This window comes from Spermophilus citellus, assembly GCF_964194105.1.
Source record: "Spermophilus citellus genome assembly, chromosome: 19".
NCBI lineage: Eukaryota > Metazoa > Chordata > Mammalia > Rodentia > Sciuridae > Spermophilus > Spermophilus citellus.
In genome coordinates this window covers 21,063,651-21,079,578 of record NC_138201.1, presented here as the reverse complement: position 1 = coordinate 21,079,578, position 15,928 = coordinate 21,063,651, and the positions used below count along the sequence as shown (strand labels likewise).

General features: G+C 52.6%; 1 protein-coding gene across 1 annotated transcript in view; it reads left to right on the top strand.

Annotated features, from left to right (window-relative positions):
- The first annotated feature begins 327 nt into the window (after positions 1-327).
- Positions 328-15,928, top strand: part of RAB7A (RAB7A, member RAS oncogene family) — a 31,004-nt gene continuing 15,403 nt past the window's right edge. Inside the window, exon 1 of the mRNA XM_081276127.1 lies at positions 328-566. The gene's annotated coding sequence lies outside the window, so the exon portion shown is untranslated. The remainder of the gene's footprint in view (positions 567-15,928) is intronic.

The following is a 15,928-nucleotide window of genomic DNA, read 5'->3' as shown; positions in this document are numbered from 1 at the left end:
GCTTGCAAACCTCAGGACACTCCATTGGCTGATGGGTTCCTTTGCAATAGGGACACTACTGCTCGGGGCCGGTTGACCCTCGCAATTTTCGCTCTGGCATTCTTTATTGTGGAGGAACGTGGGGATGGAGGGCTGAGGAATCGGTCTGCGGGTCCAACATGGCGCCGCCCTGCTCCTGGTACGGCTCTCCAAGATGGCGGCGCCCGTGCAGGGGGCAGACATGTTTGTACCACGTGACCCCGGCCCAGCCCCTACGCGGCCGGAACGTGACGCCAGGTGGAGGCGGGGCTCTTCCCACGCACCCCCGGCGTCAAGCGTCTCGTGACAGGTACTTCCTCTCGGGGCGGCGGCGGTGGCGGAAGTGGGAGCGGGGCCGGAGTCTTGGCCATAAAGCCAGAGGCGGCGGCAGCGGCGGCGTTGGCGGCTGAGCGACAGCGCAGAGGAGTCCCCAGGAGCCGGGCTTTGGACTTCTCCGCCCCCCCTGTCCTCCGTCGCGTCTCCTCCTCGGCGGGAGCCCTCCTCGGCGACGCGCCCCGGCCCCCGGAGCCCCCAGCGCAGCGGCCGCGGTAAGCAGCGGCCCGGCCTGGCCCGAGGCCCGGCCCCCTCCCCCGCCGCGGCCTCGGGTCGCCCGCGCCTCGCGGCCTCCGCCCCGGACGGGCCCCGCGGGGGATCCTCGGCGTCGCCTTCGCCCCGGCGTCAGACCCGGGCCGCACCCGGCCGCGGACGGGTCAGAGGTCGCCGGGCGTGACCTCGGCCCCCGGGGGTGCGGGTCGCCGGCTGCAGGTCGACGGGTGGCATCGCGCTGGGGGGCCCCGCCGAGGGCCTTCCCGACGGGCGGCGGCGCTGCGCCGCGGCGGGACCCGCGCGGGGGCCTGGGAGAGGCGACGGCGACCCCGCCCGCCGCCGGCCCGGGCCGCCCTGGGGACGGGCGCCGTGTCCCCCTCCGCCGTCTCGGGGCCCCGTCGGTGGTGGAGGCTCCCCGGGGGGCCACCCGAGTCCGAGCCGGGAGTCGGGTCACGTGGCGCGGGGCTGGCCGCGGACACTGGTGTCCATGTGAGACGGCTCGGGCTCCGGGAGACAGGGAGCTTTTTGTCACCAGCAGCACGTCGCGGTAAATCCTGCAGCAAGTTTTGCAAAGTTCCTGGGGGACGGGCGGAGGGAGTTGGTGCCCGACCGTGGAGCTGCGATGCCTTGCGACATTTTGGGGACCTCAGGCGGGCCACCTAGCGATTCGTGGAGTGGCAGCGCTGAGACCGATGGTTGCAGCAGAGATTTGGGCGTTCGTGGTGCGCTTGGCAGCCAAGTCTGTTGACGATGTGCTCACTGATTGATAGACACGGAACAGAGAGGTTGAGTCACTTGCTCAAGGTCACACAGCGCCCAAGTCCTAGAGCAGAGATTCAAGCCCAGGTAGCAGACTGGGCCCGGCCTGCGGGTTGTGTGGCTTTCAAGTGCCCTAAGGCTTGTGATTTACTTTTTGCCACCTGGTACCTGGCCTCCGCCACCTTCCTTGCCCTTCCTTAGTGATGTCATATGAGAGCCGCTCTGCTGGCCATACCTTGAAACCCTATCTCGCTTGCAGTTGCGACTTGTGATGCATATTTGTGGGGTGTGCGATCCCCAAACTTGAAGCTCTTGAATTCTGGCAAGATACTTCATGGGTTAGAAACGTTCCCTACCTTAGTCTTCAGCTGGATCTGCAAATATGGAAACCTTGTTCTCACCCATAATTCCTGGCTGTCCAACTAGTTGGTTCTTCCCCATTGGAAATACTGCCTCTGTGGATTCTGAAAGAACAAGCCCTTGTCTCCTCCATGTGACTTCCACAGCTGATTAGCCGCATGACTTCTCATCTATGGTTTAATAAAGTCTCCTGGGAGTGTGTTTCTCTCTTCAAACTTGGGAGGATTTGTTCAGGTTTGAGTCTAAGAACTGGAAAGTAGTTAAAGTTGATTTTTTGGAGGGGGTGGGGGGACTGGGGATTGAACCCAAGGGTGCTTCACCACAGAGCCACATCTCCAACCCTATTTTGCTTTTTATTTACAGACAGGGTCTCACTGAATTGCTTAGGGCCTCGCTGAGTTGTTGAGGCTGGCCTCCAACTTGCGATCCTCCTGCCTCAGCCTCCTGGGCCGCTGGGATGACAGGTGTGCACCACCACACCCAGCCTGGAAAGTAGTTATAAATACTTCTGTTGAAGATACTGTCCACTCTAAAGCTTGGTGTCCATGATCCTGTTGTGTTCTATGTCCGGTTTTTATTGTTTTATTTACTTTGCTACCCAGGCTGAGCACATTTAAGTGACTAATGCATGCTGGAGGCTTGTATCATGTTCGAGTACCGAGGAGAGTAACGATGAGCACTTTTTCATTCATTCATGAAATGTTTTGAGTATCTGCCACGTATGTATTGGGCGTTGCTGGAGATTGACTCAGGGACCAGAAGTGGTGCCTGTCCTCAAGGAATTGTAAAATGGTGAGCGATCGCAGCCATGAACTCCGGTGGAATGAGTTGGCAGGAGAACTTGAGGCCATGATTGGGGTACTTGGGATTGAACTCAAGGGCACTCGACCCCTGAGCCACCTCCCCAGCCCTTTTTCTATTTTATTTAGAGACAGGGTCTCACTGAGTTGCTTGGGGCCTCATTTTTTGCTGAGGCTGGCCTCCACCTTGCGATCCTCCTGCCTCAGCCTCCTGAGCTGCTGAGAGGACTTGAGGCTTTTGGGAAAAGGAATCATTTCTCATCTCTGCAAGTGAATTGTGTCATCCAGATAGTCTGGTGTTCTGGCGACCTGTACTGTGCTTTCTAATTGATCCTATCTTTTGAAGAATAACCTTCCAGCAGGATACGTGTTTCTCTTTCTGCTCTGGTGGCAATTTTGGTTCACTGGAGAGGGAGACCATGTCCCTGTCATTACATCGCACTGCAGTGTCTTTGAACAGAGGCACATTTGGCTTGCTGGATTTTTTTTTTTTTTTCCTAAAGCTGACAAGAAAGCTTGGTGTGGCCTCAGTCGTAGGATCAACACCATTAGATGACCGCCCTTGCCACCTTGTCTCCCTGACGTTTATGATCCACTGCATGAGCAAACAAACAGGACCCTGGGATGCAGAAGGCACTCTAAAAATAGTTTTATTAGTGTGTCCTTGCAGGTGATTGTTGGCAACCACTTGGAGCAATAGTTTTCTTTTTTCTTTCTTAACTGCCCCTCTACTCCCCTTTTCTGGACCAACTGTGATTTGATTTGATTTATTTACTTATTTATTTTTGGTCCCAGGGATTGAACCCAGGGGCACTCCACCCCTGAGCCCCATCCCCAGCCCTTTTTCTATTTTATTTAGAGACAGGGTCTCCCTGAGTTGCTCAGGGCCTTGCTAAGTGGCTGAGGCTGGCCTCCAACTTACGATCCTCCTGCCTCAGCCTCCAGACGGATGACAATCATGCACAACCCCTGCTCTCAACTGATGTCATCTTTGAAGGGTTCTCAAGCAGGAGACATAAACCATTCCCCTGTCCCGCCACTTTTTGGCTACTGGCTTTCTGCTCCTGTATAAGATTGTCATTGTGTTATGCAAACACTTATGTGTTAGTGTCCTCTAGTGGGTCTCCACAGTGTCCTGTGTGTAGCTGCTGCATAGACACGTTGCAGTGTGTTCATTGCTATTGTTATTGGTTCCCACATGTTCTCTGTATTGACTTTCCCTCATTTGTACATACAGCATTAAAGACTGAAAAACACTTTGCATTTATACTTAGAACATTTGTGTGTGTGTGTGTGTGTGCGCGCGCGCGTGTGCGAGCTAGGGATTGACCCAGGGCCTTGTGCATGCAAGGCAAGCACTCTACCAGCTGAGCTCCATCCCCAGCCCCTACACTTTACTACATTTTAAAAAAGAAATTTTGGGGGGGTGGGGGGTACTGGGCATTGAACCCAGGGTCTCTCGACCCTGAGCCCCATCCCCAGCCCTATTTTGTATTTTATTGAGAGACAGGGTCTCCCTGAGTTGCTTAGAGCCTCACTGTTGCGGAGTCTGGCCTCTACCTTGTGATCCTCCTGCCTCAGCCTCAGCCATGCAGCTGCAGTGTCAGGTGGGGGCCGCCTGGCCCTGCTTATTTTTATCTGAATGGTGATTGTGGACAGTGATTTGCAGATCAAAGGTCCAAGTGTTAGGCTGAGTGAAATGGGAACAGGGCTTTTGGAAGTCTGTGGCTAGTTTCACTTTTAGTCTTGCAGACTGTGACTCCAAAAACAAGTTTTTAAGAATAGCCATTTGGGCTGGGCTGGGGCTGGGAGGCAGAGCCCGCCTAGCAGGAGTGAGGCCCAGACTCCACCCTCAGCTCCAGGAACACAAATATGAAAAGGGACCAAGGGATCCTGTCCACCTCCAACCAAAGATATATTTAAAAAAAAGAAGAAGAAGAAGAAGAAGAAGAAGAATAGCTGTTTGCAGGATGTCTCCTCGGGAGGAAGGAAGCCTCCTTGGGTCGCTTCCAGGGTGACCCGCAGCGCTGGCCTCCTGCTCCGGGGCTCTGTTTTGGTGACGTCATGCTTGCCTTGGCGATCTGTCAGCCTGATTCTGTTGTCTATTTTCCTGTTGCCCGGGACTGCCCGCCTGCCACCAGCCATGGCAGGTCCCAGGAAAAGGACTTCAAAGAAGCCTGAGGACCTGGGTCAGCCGCGTCAGGGGACCTGCAGCTGCATGCGTTCCCCCCTCTCCCCCGCACGGGTGGCCTTGATTCTGTGACTTTCGCCAGACAGATAGAAGGTGGCCCTCCGTGCTCCCTGAGGCTTATGAGTCAAGATGGCTTGCTTCTCCTGGTGGCCTTCTGAGGCTGCCCTGTCTCAGGGTGGAGGCCTGCGTGGGTTTGTTTTTTCCAGTATTGGGAATGTCCCCCTGGCCTAGGTCATAACCCCCCACTATTTTTTTTTTCTACCAGGGATTGAACCCAGGGGCCCTCGACTGCTCCGCCCCATCCCCAGCCCTTTTCATATTTTATTAGAGACAGGGTGTTGCTGAGTTGGCTGAGGCTGGCCTCCACCTTGTGATCCTCCTGCCTCAGCCTCCAAAGCTGCTGTGGCTGGGTATTAACTGGCTGCTTTCTTACTCTGAACGTCCACTGGAATATATTTTCCTTTCAGGGAAATGGCATGCTTCCCTCCTGCCAAGATGGTGGGAGCGTTCAACTGTCCCCGTTCTTGGGCCCTTTGAACTGTGCCACCTGTCCTGGGAGACACTCACGACAGGAGGCTGGGGACCGTGTGCGGAGCTGTGTTTCTTTTTCAAATGTTTCATGGCAGCAGGTGAAGAACCTGAGCTGTTGAGCGCTGGGATAAGATCTCTGCCAAGTGCCACCACAGTGGCCCTTCTGGTTTTTAAGTCAATTGCCGTTTCTGCATTTTAATAAAGGGCACCCACACAGAAAAATGCATGAATAATTGAAGGACTTGGAGAATTCTCATGAACTCAGAAACCCCCTGTGCTTCCCTCAACTGTGCCAGCCCCCTGCCCCGGGAGGTCACTATGCTGCTTCCGCCAACCTTTTATTTTTTATTTTTTGTTGTCGATACACACAGTACCTTTATTTTTTTGTATTTTTAACTTTTTGGTCTTGGGGATTGAGCCTTGGGCAGTCAACCCCTGAGCCCCACCCCCAGCCCTTTTTCTATTTTATTTAGAGACAGGTTCTCGCTGAGTTGCTCAGGGCCTTGTCAAGTTGCTGAGGCTGGCCTCCACCTTGCAATCCTCCTGCCTCAGCCTCCCAGAGCCTCTGGGATGACAGGTGTGTGCCCTAGAGCCCGGCTTGTTTATTTTTTATTTATTTATGTATTTTTCCTTAGTTGTAGTTGGACACAATACCTTTATTTTGTTTGTTTATTTTTATGTGGTGCTGAGGAACTCTGCCGCCCAGCCTCAGCCCCAACCCCTTCCTTCCTTTTTTTTTAAGTGCTGCTGGGTCATAATCTCCCACGTGTTAGGCAAGCGTCCTACCCGTGAGCTACCTCCCCAGCCCCAGTGGGCTAACTTCTCACACTGTGGACTCGTTTTGCTTGATTTGAATTATGGGTAAATAATAAACAACACCGTGTGTGTTCTTCTGCATCTGTGTCCTTTAACTCGGTGTTGTCTGTGAGACCTTGTGTTAACAATCAAACTCGTACTGATTTTATTGTTGTTGTTTTATTTTGGTACCAGGAATTGAACCCAGGGGCGCTCAACCCCTGAGCCCCGTCCCCAGCCCTATTTTGTAACTTTATTTAGAGACAGGGTCTCCATAAGTTGCTGAGGGCCTCCCTAAGTTACTGAAGCTGGCCTCCACCTTGCGATCCTCCTGCCTCAGCCTCCCAAGTCACTGGGGTCACAGGCGTGGGCCACCGCGCCCACATTATTTGCAGTCTTAATTCCATTTTCATTGCTCAGTACTATTCCAGGATGTGGTGTATCATAATGTATTTACGGTCGTTAGTGCCAGGTGCTGTGGCGCTCACCTGTTGTCCCAGCTGTGTGGGAGGCTGAGGCAGGAAGGATTGTTTGAGGCCAGGAGCTCAAGACCAGCCTGGGCAACTTAGACCCCATCTCAAAAGAATAAATAAAGCAGAAAGGCTGAGTCCTGGTGCCTGTGTTGCTCACACTGCGCTCACAGCTGGGAGGCTCAGAGGACACCCGGCTGCTCACAGTCCCAGAGGTAGGAGCCTGCCGTGAGGTAGAGGCCCAATTAGGTTCTTCTGAAGCCTCTGTCCTTGGTGGCCTGACATCCACGTGATCTTGCTTCTCTGTGGGTCAGTGACGAGCCCTCTTGTGTATGACACCAGTCATATGGAACCCGGGCCCACCCTCATGACCTCATTGAACCCTAATGACCTCTTTTAAAGCTCCTGTCTGCAAATAAGTCACGTTCCAAGGCACTGGGGTCAGATTTCAATGGATGAAGTTGGGGGTGGGGGCATCTCTTTCTATTCTGCTTTAGTGAGTAGGTCCAGTTTTCAAGTTATAGCAGTTGACAGTTTTTAAAAAATATATATATTTATTTTTTAGTTGTAGTTGGACACAATACCTCTATTTTATTTATTTATTTTTATGTGGTGCTGAGGATCAAATCCAGGGCCTCACACTTGCTAGGCGAGCGCTCTACGGCTGAGCCACAACCTCAGTCCTCAGTTGACACTTTTTAAATTTTTGTCCCAGGGATTGAACCCAGGGGTGCTTAACCCTGAGCCCCATCCCCAGCCCTTTTTAGATTTTGTTTAGAGACAGGATCTCGATGAGTTGCTTAGGCCTGGCTAAGAGTCTGAGGCTGGCCTCCAACCTGAGATCCTCCTTCCACAGCCTCCGGAGCCACTATGATGACAGGTGTGCGTCACCATTCCTGTCCAGTTTACACTCTTATTGGCAATGCATGGGGGTTCTAGATATTTCACGTCTTTGCTCTCACTTACTTTTTCCTTTTAGCAACTCTGTTAGAAGTCCGTTCCCCATGGTACAGTCCGTTTCTCTCCCAGTGTTAAGAAACCTTGAGGGACTTGGGAGAGTTGGTTCCCATAGCAGAATGTGTCATAGGCTGAGCCTATTTGAACGAGTTGAGAGAGAAGCAGAATAGCGCCGGGCACACCTGTCACCCCAGCAGCTCAGGAGGCTGAGGCAGGAGGATCGCAAGGTGGAGGCCAGCCTCAGCAGTTTACAGAAACCCTAAACAACTCAGCGAGACCCTGTCTCTAAACAGAATCTAAAAAGGGCTGGGGATGGGGCTTGGTGGGTAAGCACCCCTGGGTTCAATCCCTGGGACCAAAACATAAAAAGAAAAAAGAATCCATCATCCAGGGCGATGGTGTCCTGTTTACAGAAGTGGCTTCCAGGGAACTTGCTTCTTGGTAAAAGCTGCCTGGGTTTCTTCTCTCCCCCATGGGAAGGTGACACCTGGAACAAAGTGTTATTTTTGTTAAATTTTTTATTCTAGTTTCTTTTAGACGACAGCAGCATGCAGTACACTTCATCCCATACAGAGAGCACGGTTTTTCACATCTCTCGCTTGTGCACAAAGTGACAGTCATCTTTCTTTATTTTTTATGCTGAGGATGCAACCCAGGGCCTCGTGCATGAGTCCCCAGCCCCTGCTCTGGGACAAAGGGTTCAGCACCGCCTGGGTGGAGCTCTACGGGTTCAAACCAAGTGGCACTTAGTGTGAAGTTGCCGTGGCACCCAGCAGCTCTGGAGGCTGAGGCAGGAGGATCGCAAATTAGAGGCCAGCCTCAGCCACTTAGCAAAGCCCTAACTAAACAACTCTCAGATGAGGAACTGACTGCAGGGACTTGCGGAGGATCATGGAGCCTCTGAGGACTGGGGCTGAGACCAGTCCCCGTGTTCCAAGTCCTCCGGGTGGTTCTGTGACCTTGATAAGGGGAAGGAGAAGAAGAATAGCGTCTTTGGGGGAAGAACAAACCACCCTTGGGAATTTGGGGGGGCCCCACAACCATATTCCCAGTGACTCAGGAGGCTGAGGCATGAGGATCGCAAGGTTGAGGCCAGCTTCAGCCGTCCAGAGACCCTGCCTCAAAATTTTAAAAATTCCAAGGACTGAGAAGGTCGGGCAGTGGTAGAGGGCCCTGGGTTCCTTTCCTAGCACCACTGAAAAGAAAAACAAAAGTGAGAGAGAGAGAAAGAGAGAGAGAGAGAGGGAGAGGTCCTTGGCTCTCAGCTTCCTGGTGGCGAATTCTCAACCAGTGCCAGACTCCTCTCCTCTCCTTGTTCAGCAGGGATTTCCCCCCCCCCCCCCTCTCTCTCTGTCTCTCTGTCTCTCTGTCTCTCTCGTGCCAGGCATTGAACCCAGGGGTGCTTAACCCCTTTTTAGATCTTATTTAGAGACAGGGCCTCGCTGAGTTGCTTCACACCTTGCTAAGGGCTGAGGCTGGCCTCCAACTTGCAATCCTCCTGCCTCAGCCTCCTGAGCCGCTGGGTTTGGAGAGAGGGTTTGGAGAGATGGTTTTGTAGGATTCGGGTTTGTTTTTCTTTTCCCCTGTGTGGGGCTGGAACCCAGTGCCTGGGGCTGAGTGAGCAGCCACACCCCAGCCACACCCCAGCCGGGCTGGGCTCCCTCTTCCTGCCGGGAGTGTGGAATGTGCTGGTTTGTGTTGGCAAAGGAGCAGGAACTACCGGAGGCTCTCTGAGCCCACAGTTAATTGTTCCCTGTCCCTTCTGCTTGCAAATCCTTTGCCACAGTGAGTCACCCCACACAAGGAATCAAGAGCCGTGATCGTACCATGCACCCGGGAGGCTCAGAGCTGGAAATATTTGGGCAGCGTTGGCTTGTAGTAGGTACTGGTGGGGAAAGAAGTGCTCCCTGGTGGTTTCTTACCGTGGTCACCTTGCTGTTCAAATTCTAGAAGAGGCTTAGTTGGCTGGGCATGGTGGGTGATGCATGCCCGTCATCCCAGCGACTTGGGAGGCTGAGGCAGGAGGATCTCGAGGTGGAGGCCAGCCTCCACCATCTAGCAAGTCTCTAAGCAACTCAGCGAGACCCTATCTCTAAAGAAAAATAGAAAAAGGGCTGGGGACGGGGCTCAGGGGTGGAGGGCCCCTGGGTTCAATCCCTGGCACCAGAAAAATAAGTTTAAAAATAATAATGAAATAAATAATACAAAAATAAATAATAAAATAAAAAAATGGCCTCTCTTCATGGAGCTCGGGGTCAGTGTGGGGACGCTAACCCTCTGAGTCCTCTCAGACACCTGCCTGCACCCCATGGTGCCTTCTTGCCCTGTACCATCCCTGGTACCAGGTGCGGGGGCCTTGGGTTCTGGACTCCTCTGTAGAGGCCCAGGTTTCCCACTGCCCTTGGCCATGGCCTCCCTGTGCCCCCCTGGCCTCACCCTCCCGCACACACCCCGCGGCCTCCCTTAGCTCTGTCCTGCGCCCACCTGTGGGCATCCTGCCTGAGTCAAAGTTGGTGTCACCTTTTTGGGGGGGGGGCGGGGGAGTTACCAAGTTCAATCTGGGCCACCTAACCCCTGAGCCCCATCCCCGGCCCTTTATGTTTTTAAATTTGAGGCAGCATCTCCCTGACTTGCTCATATCACAGCCTTGCTAAGTGGCTGAGGCTGGCCTCTAACTCGCGATCCTCCTGCCTCAGCCTCCCGAGTCGCTGGGATGACCGAGGCGCACTGCTGCGCCTGCTCTGTTGTCACCTTTTACTGACACCTTGTGACTTTGTCACAGTGATATTGTGACTAGATTTCGTCTGTGTGTCTTGCCAGCCCTGGGAACGTGGGTCTGAAGTCTAGGTCCCAGGCTCATCTACCTGTTCTTCCTCCAAAGATTGAGCATTGTGTCAAAGAACCCTCCCCAGATGGCCTTCAGTGGAGACATGGCCGGGCCACCTGCTGTGACATGTGACAGGGGAAGAGAATGAATGTTTGTCAATCCTTCCTGTCGCCTGAAATCACCATGTCAGAAGCTACAGGCGTGTGGCGGAGTCTCAGCCTTCCCTGTGTCTGTGGCTTTCACAATATCCTAACTGGCAAGATGACACGACCAGAAATTTAAAGGACCCAGGAGCTGTTTTGAAAGCCACCTACATGGAGCCAGGAGCATTGACTTCTTCATGAGAGGGAAGAATGGATTCTTTTTCTTTTTTGGTCCCAGGGATTGAACCCAGGGGTGCTTAACCCCTGAGCCCCGTCCCCAGCCCTTTTTCTATTTTATTTAGAGACAGGGTCTCGCTGAGCTGCTCAGGGCCTTGCTAAGTGGCTGAGGCTGGCCTCCACCTGGCGATCCTCCTGCCTCGGCCTCCCCAGCTGCTGGGATGACGCGCGTAGCCACCAGGCCTGGTGAGGGTGTGTTTTTGTGGTATAGAAACTTGTCTGTCACATGGTTTTGTTTTCTGGGTCTTACGTGACACTCAGCCCTCCCCATCCCCAGGAAGGTAAAAGCCGTGCTTTCTCTAGTATGCAGCCCATCTGGGGTTTTTCAGTATGAAGTCAGGGTCCTTCCGGTTGCTTGGTTGTCCCCCGTATTTTATTGTGAGTCCTTTCCTCACTTGACTAGAAATTTTCTGATCACACACCAGTTCCCCACCCACATGCGTCTTTGTTTAACTCTTCTGCTGCACTGTCTCCTGTTTGCGTCTCTGCCTGGTGTCTTTTGCTCAATTTGCTCCTTATTAAATTGTTGCTCTTTCTATCCTTTGACCTGATCCTTCATTGGACAGGCACAGGAAGCCCTTCCCTGAGGTGCCTCAGCTAAAAATTTTCCCTTCCCCATGTGCCCATTGTAGCTACTGTGCAATTGTGTGGCTGGCGCGTTTTAGTGAACACCTACTATGTCCCAGGCCTGTGTGCTGAGTAGCTGTACAAATGGCAGAAAACCTGATTCCTAACCCTGAGGGAGCCCTGGGGGAACTTGGTGGGGGGAAAATACATATCTTCTTTTTAAACATATTTTTCTTAGTTATTGGTGGACTTTATTGATTTGTTTTTTGAATATGTGGTGCTGAGACTCGAACCCAGGGCCTCACACAGGCTAGGCAAGGGGTCTACCATGGAGCCCGAAAACTCCCTATCTTCTAATCTTTGTATTCCTGCTGCCTCGTGGATTAAAAATTCAGAACCTCGAAAACCCAAGGACTAGATGGTTTTTCATTTGCTCTTGGTTCTTAGCTCTCCAGGAAAGCCGAGTGCATCTGGCCATGTCACCTACACGGGGTGTGACATCCCTGTGGCTGGACCTGCTGTGGGGTGTCCCTGGTCGTGGGTTCCTATGTGAACATGGGAAAGGGACGTCCATTCGCTCCCCTGTCTCTCCCAGTCCCCTCCCCTCCCCTCGTCCCATCCAGTGACCTGCAGTCCCCCCTCTCCTCCTGCAGGTATCAGATTGTATTTCTGCTCCTGGCTTCCTGCCCTCTCTGGGTTAGACACAGTCCCTTCATGATCTGCGGTCTGTTTCCTCTTGACTGTTGTCTAACTTTGACAAATCAGATTTCTTTGTCACTCCTGCTGGAGACTTATTCATGGCAGCTTCTATAGGACTGTCCCAGGTTTGCACTGCAAAGAAAAATATTTTTTTCCTGTTTTATTTATTAATTTTGACAAATAAAAGGGGGTTGATCATTTTTCACCAATAGACCAGACCATTGGGCCAGTTTTTGTTTGGAGGGTTTTTGAAAGAATATTAGTTGTTTGAGCTGGGAAATACGATTGTCTTTTATTTTTTATTTATAATTTACTTTTTCTTTTTGGGCCAGGGATTGAACTCAGGGGCACTTGACCCCTGAGCCCCGTCCCCAGCCCTATTTTGTATTTTATTTAGAGACAGGGTCTCCCTGAGTTGCTCAGAACCTTACTAAGTGGCTGAGGCTGGCCTCCAACTTGCGATCCTCCTATCTCAGCCTCCTGAGCCGCTGGGATTATGTGGTGCTGAGGATGGAACCCGTGCCTCACACGCACCAGGCAAGTGCTCTGCCACCGAGCCACAACCCAGCCCCCAGCCCCAGCCCTTTTTATGTTTCATTTAGAGGCCACTGTTTTGAGTGGCCTCCTGCCTGAGTTGCTCAAGGCCTCGCTTAGTTACTGAGGCTGGCCTCCAATTTGCGATCCTCCTGCCTCAGCCTCCAGGGCTACTGGGATCACAGGCATGTACCCCCACGCCCGGCAACAGAGGCCCTGTAGATGGAGAGAGCAGGAGTGCCCCAGGTCAGCCAGGTCTGCCCTCTGCTCTCTTGTTCTCTCTGAAAGGTCGCTGGCGCTGGCTGGCCTGGCGTGTGGCGGTAGTGAATGACTTCAGCTGTTAAGACCGTGCTTGCTTCTCAGAACCTGAGAGTCTAGTTGGCTCTTCTGCTGCCATAGAGAACACCAAGTCCTAACCCTGGTGCTGGGGGGGGACGTGTCCTCCTCTGCTGCAAGCATTGTGGGTGCTGGGTGCTGAGTTCTGGGTGCTGGGTGCTGGGTGTTGCTTGGAAAATGCCAGGGCTTTGCCGGCTTTGCCCTGGAGAGAGTTTTCTCTTGGCTATTTGACCCATGAAGAGCCACCTACAGGAGAAGGGTGGGCAGTTGGTTGGATGATAGAAGTTTGGTAGCAGACTTTAGGACCCCTTGAGTCTTGTGTGTGTGTGTGAGACAGTAGGTGAGGATATGTTGATAGAACAAAGGCACATCTTAAAAACAAATCTTTGTCCCGTCTCAGCCGGTGACAGTGTCGAGCCCTGTGAAATTCCTAGGGTTTTTATTTATTTCTGTATTTGTTTGTTTATTTATTTATTTTTGCGGGGCGGGGTGGGGGTGTTGACATACAAAAATGACAGGTGTTTGTTTGTTTGTTTGTTTGTTTATACCAGGGATTGAACTCAGGGGCACTTGACCCCTGAGCCCCATCCCCAGCCCATTTTCTATTTTATTTAGAGACAGGGTCTCCCTGAGCTGCTGAGGGCCTTGCTCAGTGGCTGAGGCTGGCCTCCACCTTGCGATCCTCCTGCCTCAGCCTCCCGAGCTGCTGGGATGACAGGCCTGGGCCTCTGCAGGTCTTCATTTCCTTCTGCTGCATCTCACACCCTTTGCTGAGGTCATCTTCTCTTCTCTGGGGGGTGGGGTAAGGAAGACACTCCATCAGTGACTTGTCACTGTTTCTCTCAGCCAGAGGACAGATCACATGTGTGTGTCCTGCAGGTATAGGTGTGCGTTTGCTGCTGAGACAACTAACAGCATTTCAAGAATCGATTGAATCTGGTTAATGTCTAAAGATCAGAATGGGGCACTGATATTTAAATTAAATGACACCAACACACGGAGACCAGTGCTCAGCAAGGGACAATGCAAGGTTGATCCCTCCACCCCGTTAAGCTAGAATCTTGTCTCTAAATAAAATACAGAAAAGGGCTGGGGATGGGGCTCAGTGGCTAAGCACCCCTGGGTTCAATCCCTGGGACCAAAAAAATATTTAAAAAGATTATTCAGAAAGAGAGGAATTATGTCTAAAGAACCCAAAGGCAATCCTGCAGCAGAGAAATACAGTACAGTAACTGTCCCCTGATCTCCAGGGGACACCTTTTGGGACCCAAGTGCATGCCTAAAACCTAGGACCCCTTCACCACGTGATGCGTCATGACGTCTTGGTCAGCAACGAGCTGCGTTGATGATACTGAGCCCCAACAGTTACGGTACCTGGTGGCCTTGGAGCCGTCTGAGCCGGGTAAACACCCGGGGTGTTTGCACAAGGATCAAATCACTGCAAAGTACATTTCTCAAAACTCTGTCTCATCGTGGAGGAAGTGAAAGACAGAAAGGGGGAAATACAGGGGAGTGATCTTGGCCAGATGATATTGTTGTGTTGCGTGCCTGTGCGATTATGTGACTGTGACGTGTCACCAGTATGTCCAGCTCTAACGCACCAGGACAAAAAGAAGGGGTGGGGGAGAGCTATATGTTCCCAGAATAACACCAAAGGAAAAAATAAGTAAAAGAAACTCAAAAGCCAGGTGCAGTGGCACACACCGGTCATCCCAGTGGGGTTTTGGAGGCTGAGGCAGGAGGATCACAAGTTGGAGGCCAGCCTCAGCAGCTTAGGTCCTAAGCAAACTCCTGAAGACCCTGTCTCTAAATAAAATATGAAAAGGGCTGGGGAGGGGGCTCAGGGGTTGAGCAGCCCTGGGTTCAATCCCCAAGACCAAGAAAAACAGAAAAAAGAGAGCCACCCTACATCATCAGCTGATCCACAGACAGGCCTCTCCTCCTGAAATGTGGTTTCGCATGACATTGAAGCGCTGTCCCAGAGCAAGAAGGCGAGCTAAACCGTGTCTCAGCCCCTCGAAGTACATCCAGGACTTCAGCTTTCCCGTGGGCGGGGCTTGCAGCACCCAGGTTGACAGGCAAGGTGACAGGCCCCACCCAGCCCCCAGAGACTGTGTGCCCCCAACAGCTCCTCGCTGTCTCTGGGCTGGGCTAGAACTTGAGAGGGACCAAGAAAGGGCGCTGCCTGGCTCGGGGCCTTCTCAAACCCGTGGATTCCCACTGGGAGTTCCCCAAAGCGGCCTTCCCTGCCTAATGGCTTCAGTATGTATTACTCAGGTGACACATGGCCCAGTTCTCATGTGAGTCACGGATGGCTTCAGGCACGGGATCCTTTGGGGGAGGGTACTGAGGATTGCACTCAGGGGCACTTAACCCCTCAGCCCCATCCGCAGCCCTATTTAGAGACAGGGGCTCACTGAGTTGCTCAGGGCCTTGCTAAGTGGCTGAGGCTGGCCTCCACCTTGCGATCCTCCTGCCTCAGCCCCCAGAGCTGCTGGGATGACAGGTGTGCACCACTACGCCCAGCCTGGGGGTCTCGCGAAGTGGGCGAACCTTTCTCTGGCTGAGTTATGGCAGGCACAGATTGAGGATGACTTTTTTAAGTGGTGGAACTTTCAAAATAGAAGCAAAGTGTTATAAAACCTGGGATGCCCTGGTTAGCATTTCCTCCTTCACTGAAGAGCTTGGCTTGTGCTGGAGAGTCGCACGGCCCTCGTTCCCCCGAAACCTCAAGTGGGCAGGCCCGGTTAGGGTATTTAGAGACAGGGTCTCACTGAGTTGCTTAGGGCCTCGCTTTGGTTGAGGCTGGCCTTTTTTTTTTTTTTAAATTTTTTTACTTGTAGATGGACACAATACCTTTATTTTATTTATTCATTTTTGTGTGCTGCTGAGGATCGAACCCAGGGCCTCCCACATAGGAGGCAAGCGCTCTGCCACTGAGCCACAACCCCAGCCTCGTGATCCTCCTGCCTCAGCCTCCCAAGCTGCTGGGATTATAGGCATGTGCCATCGAACCCAGCAAGGGGATACTTTTTTGTCTTAAAAGCTTTAGAAAAGCCCGGTGCAGTGGCCAAGTTCAAGGAAACAGCTTCACAGAGATACTCAGCTTCTAGATTATACTGAGATATGGCATGTGGGACTGGTGTCCTTATCCTGGA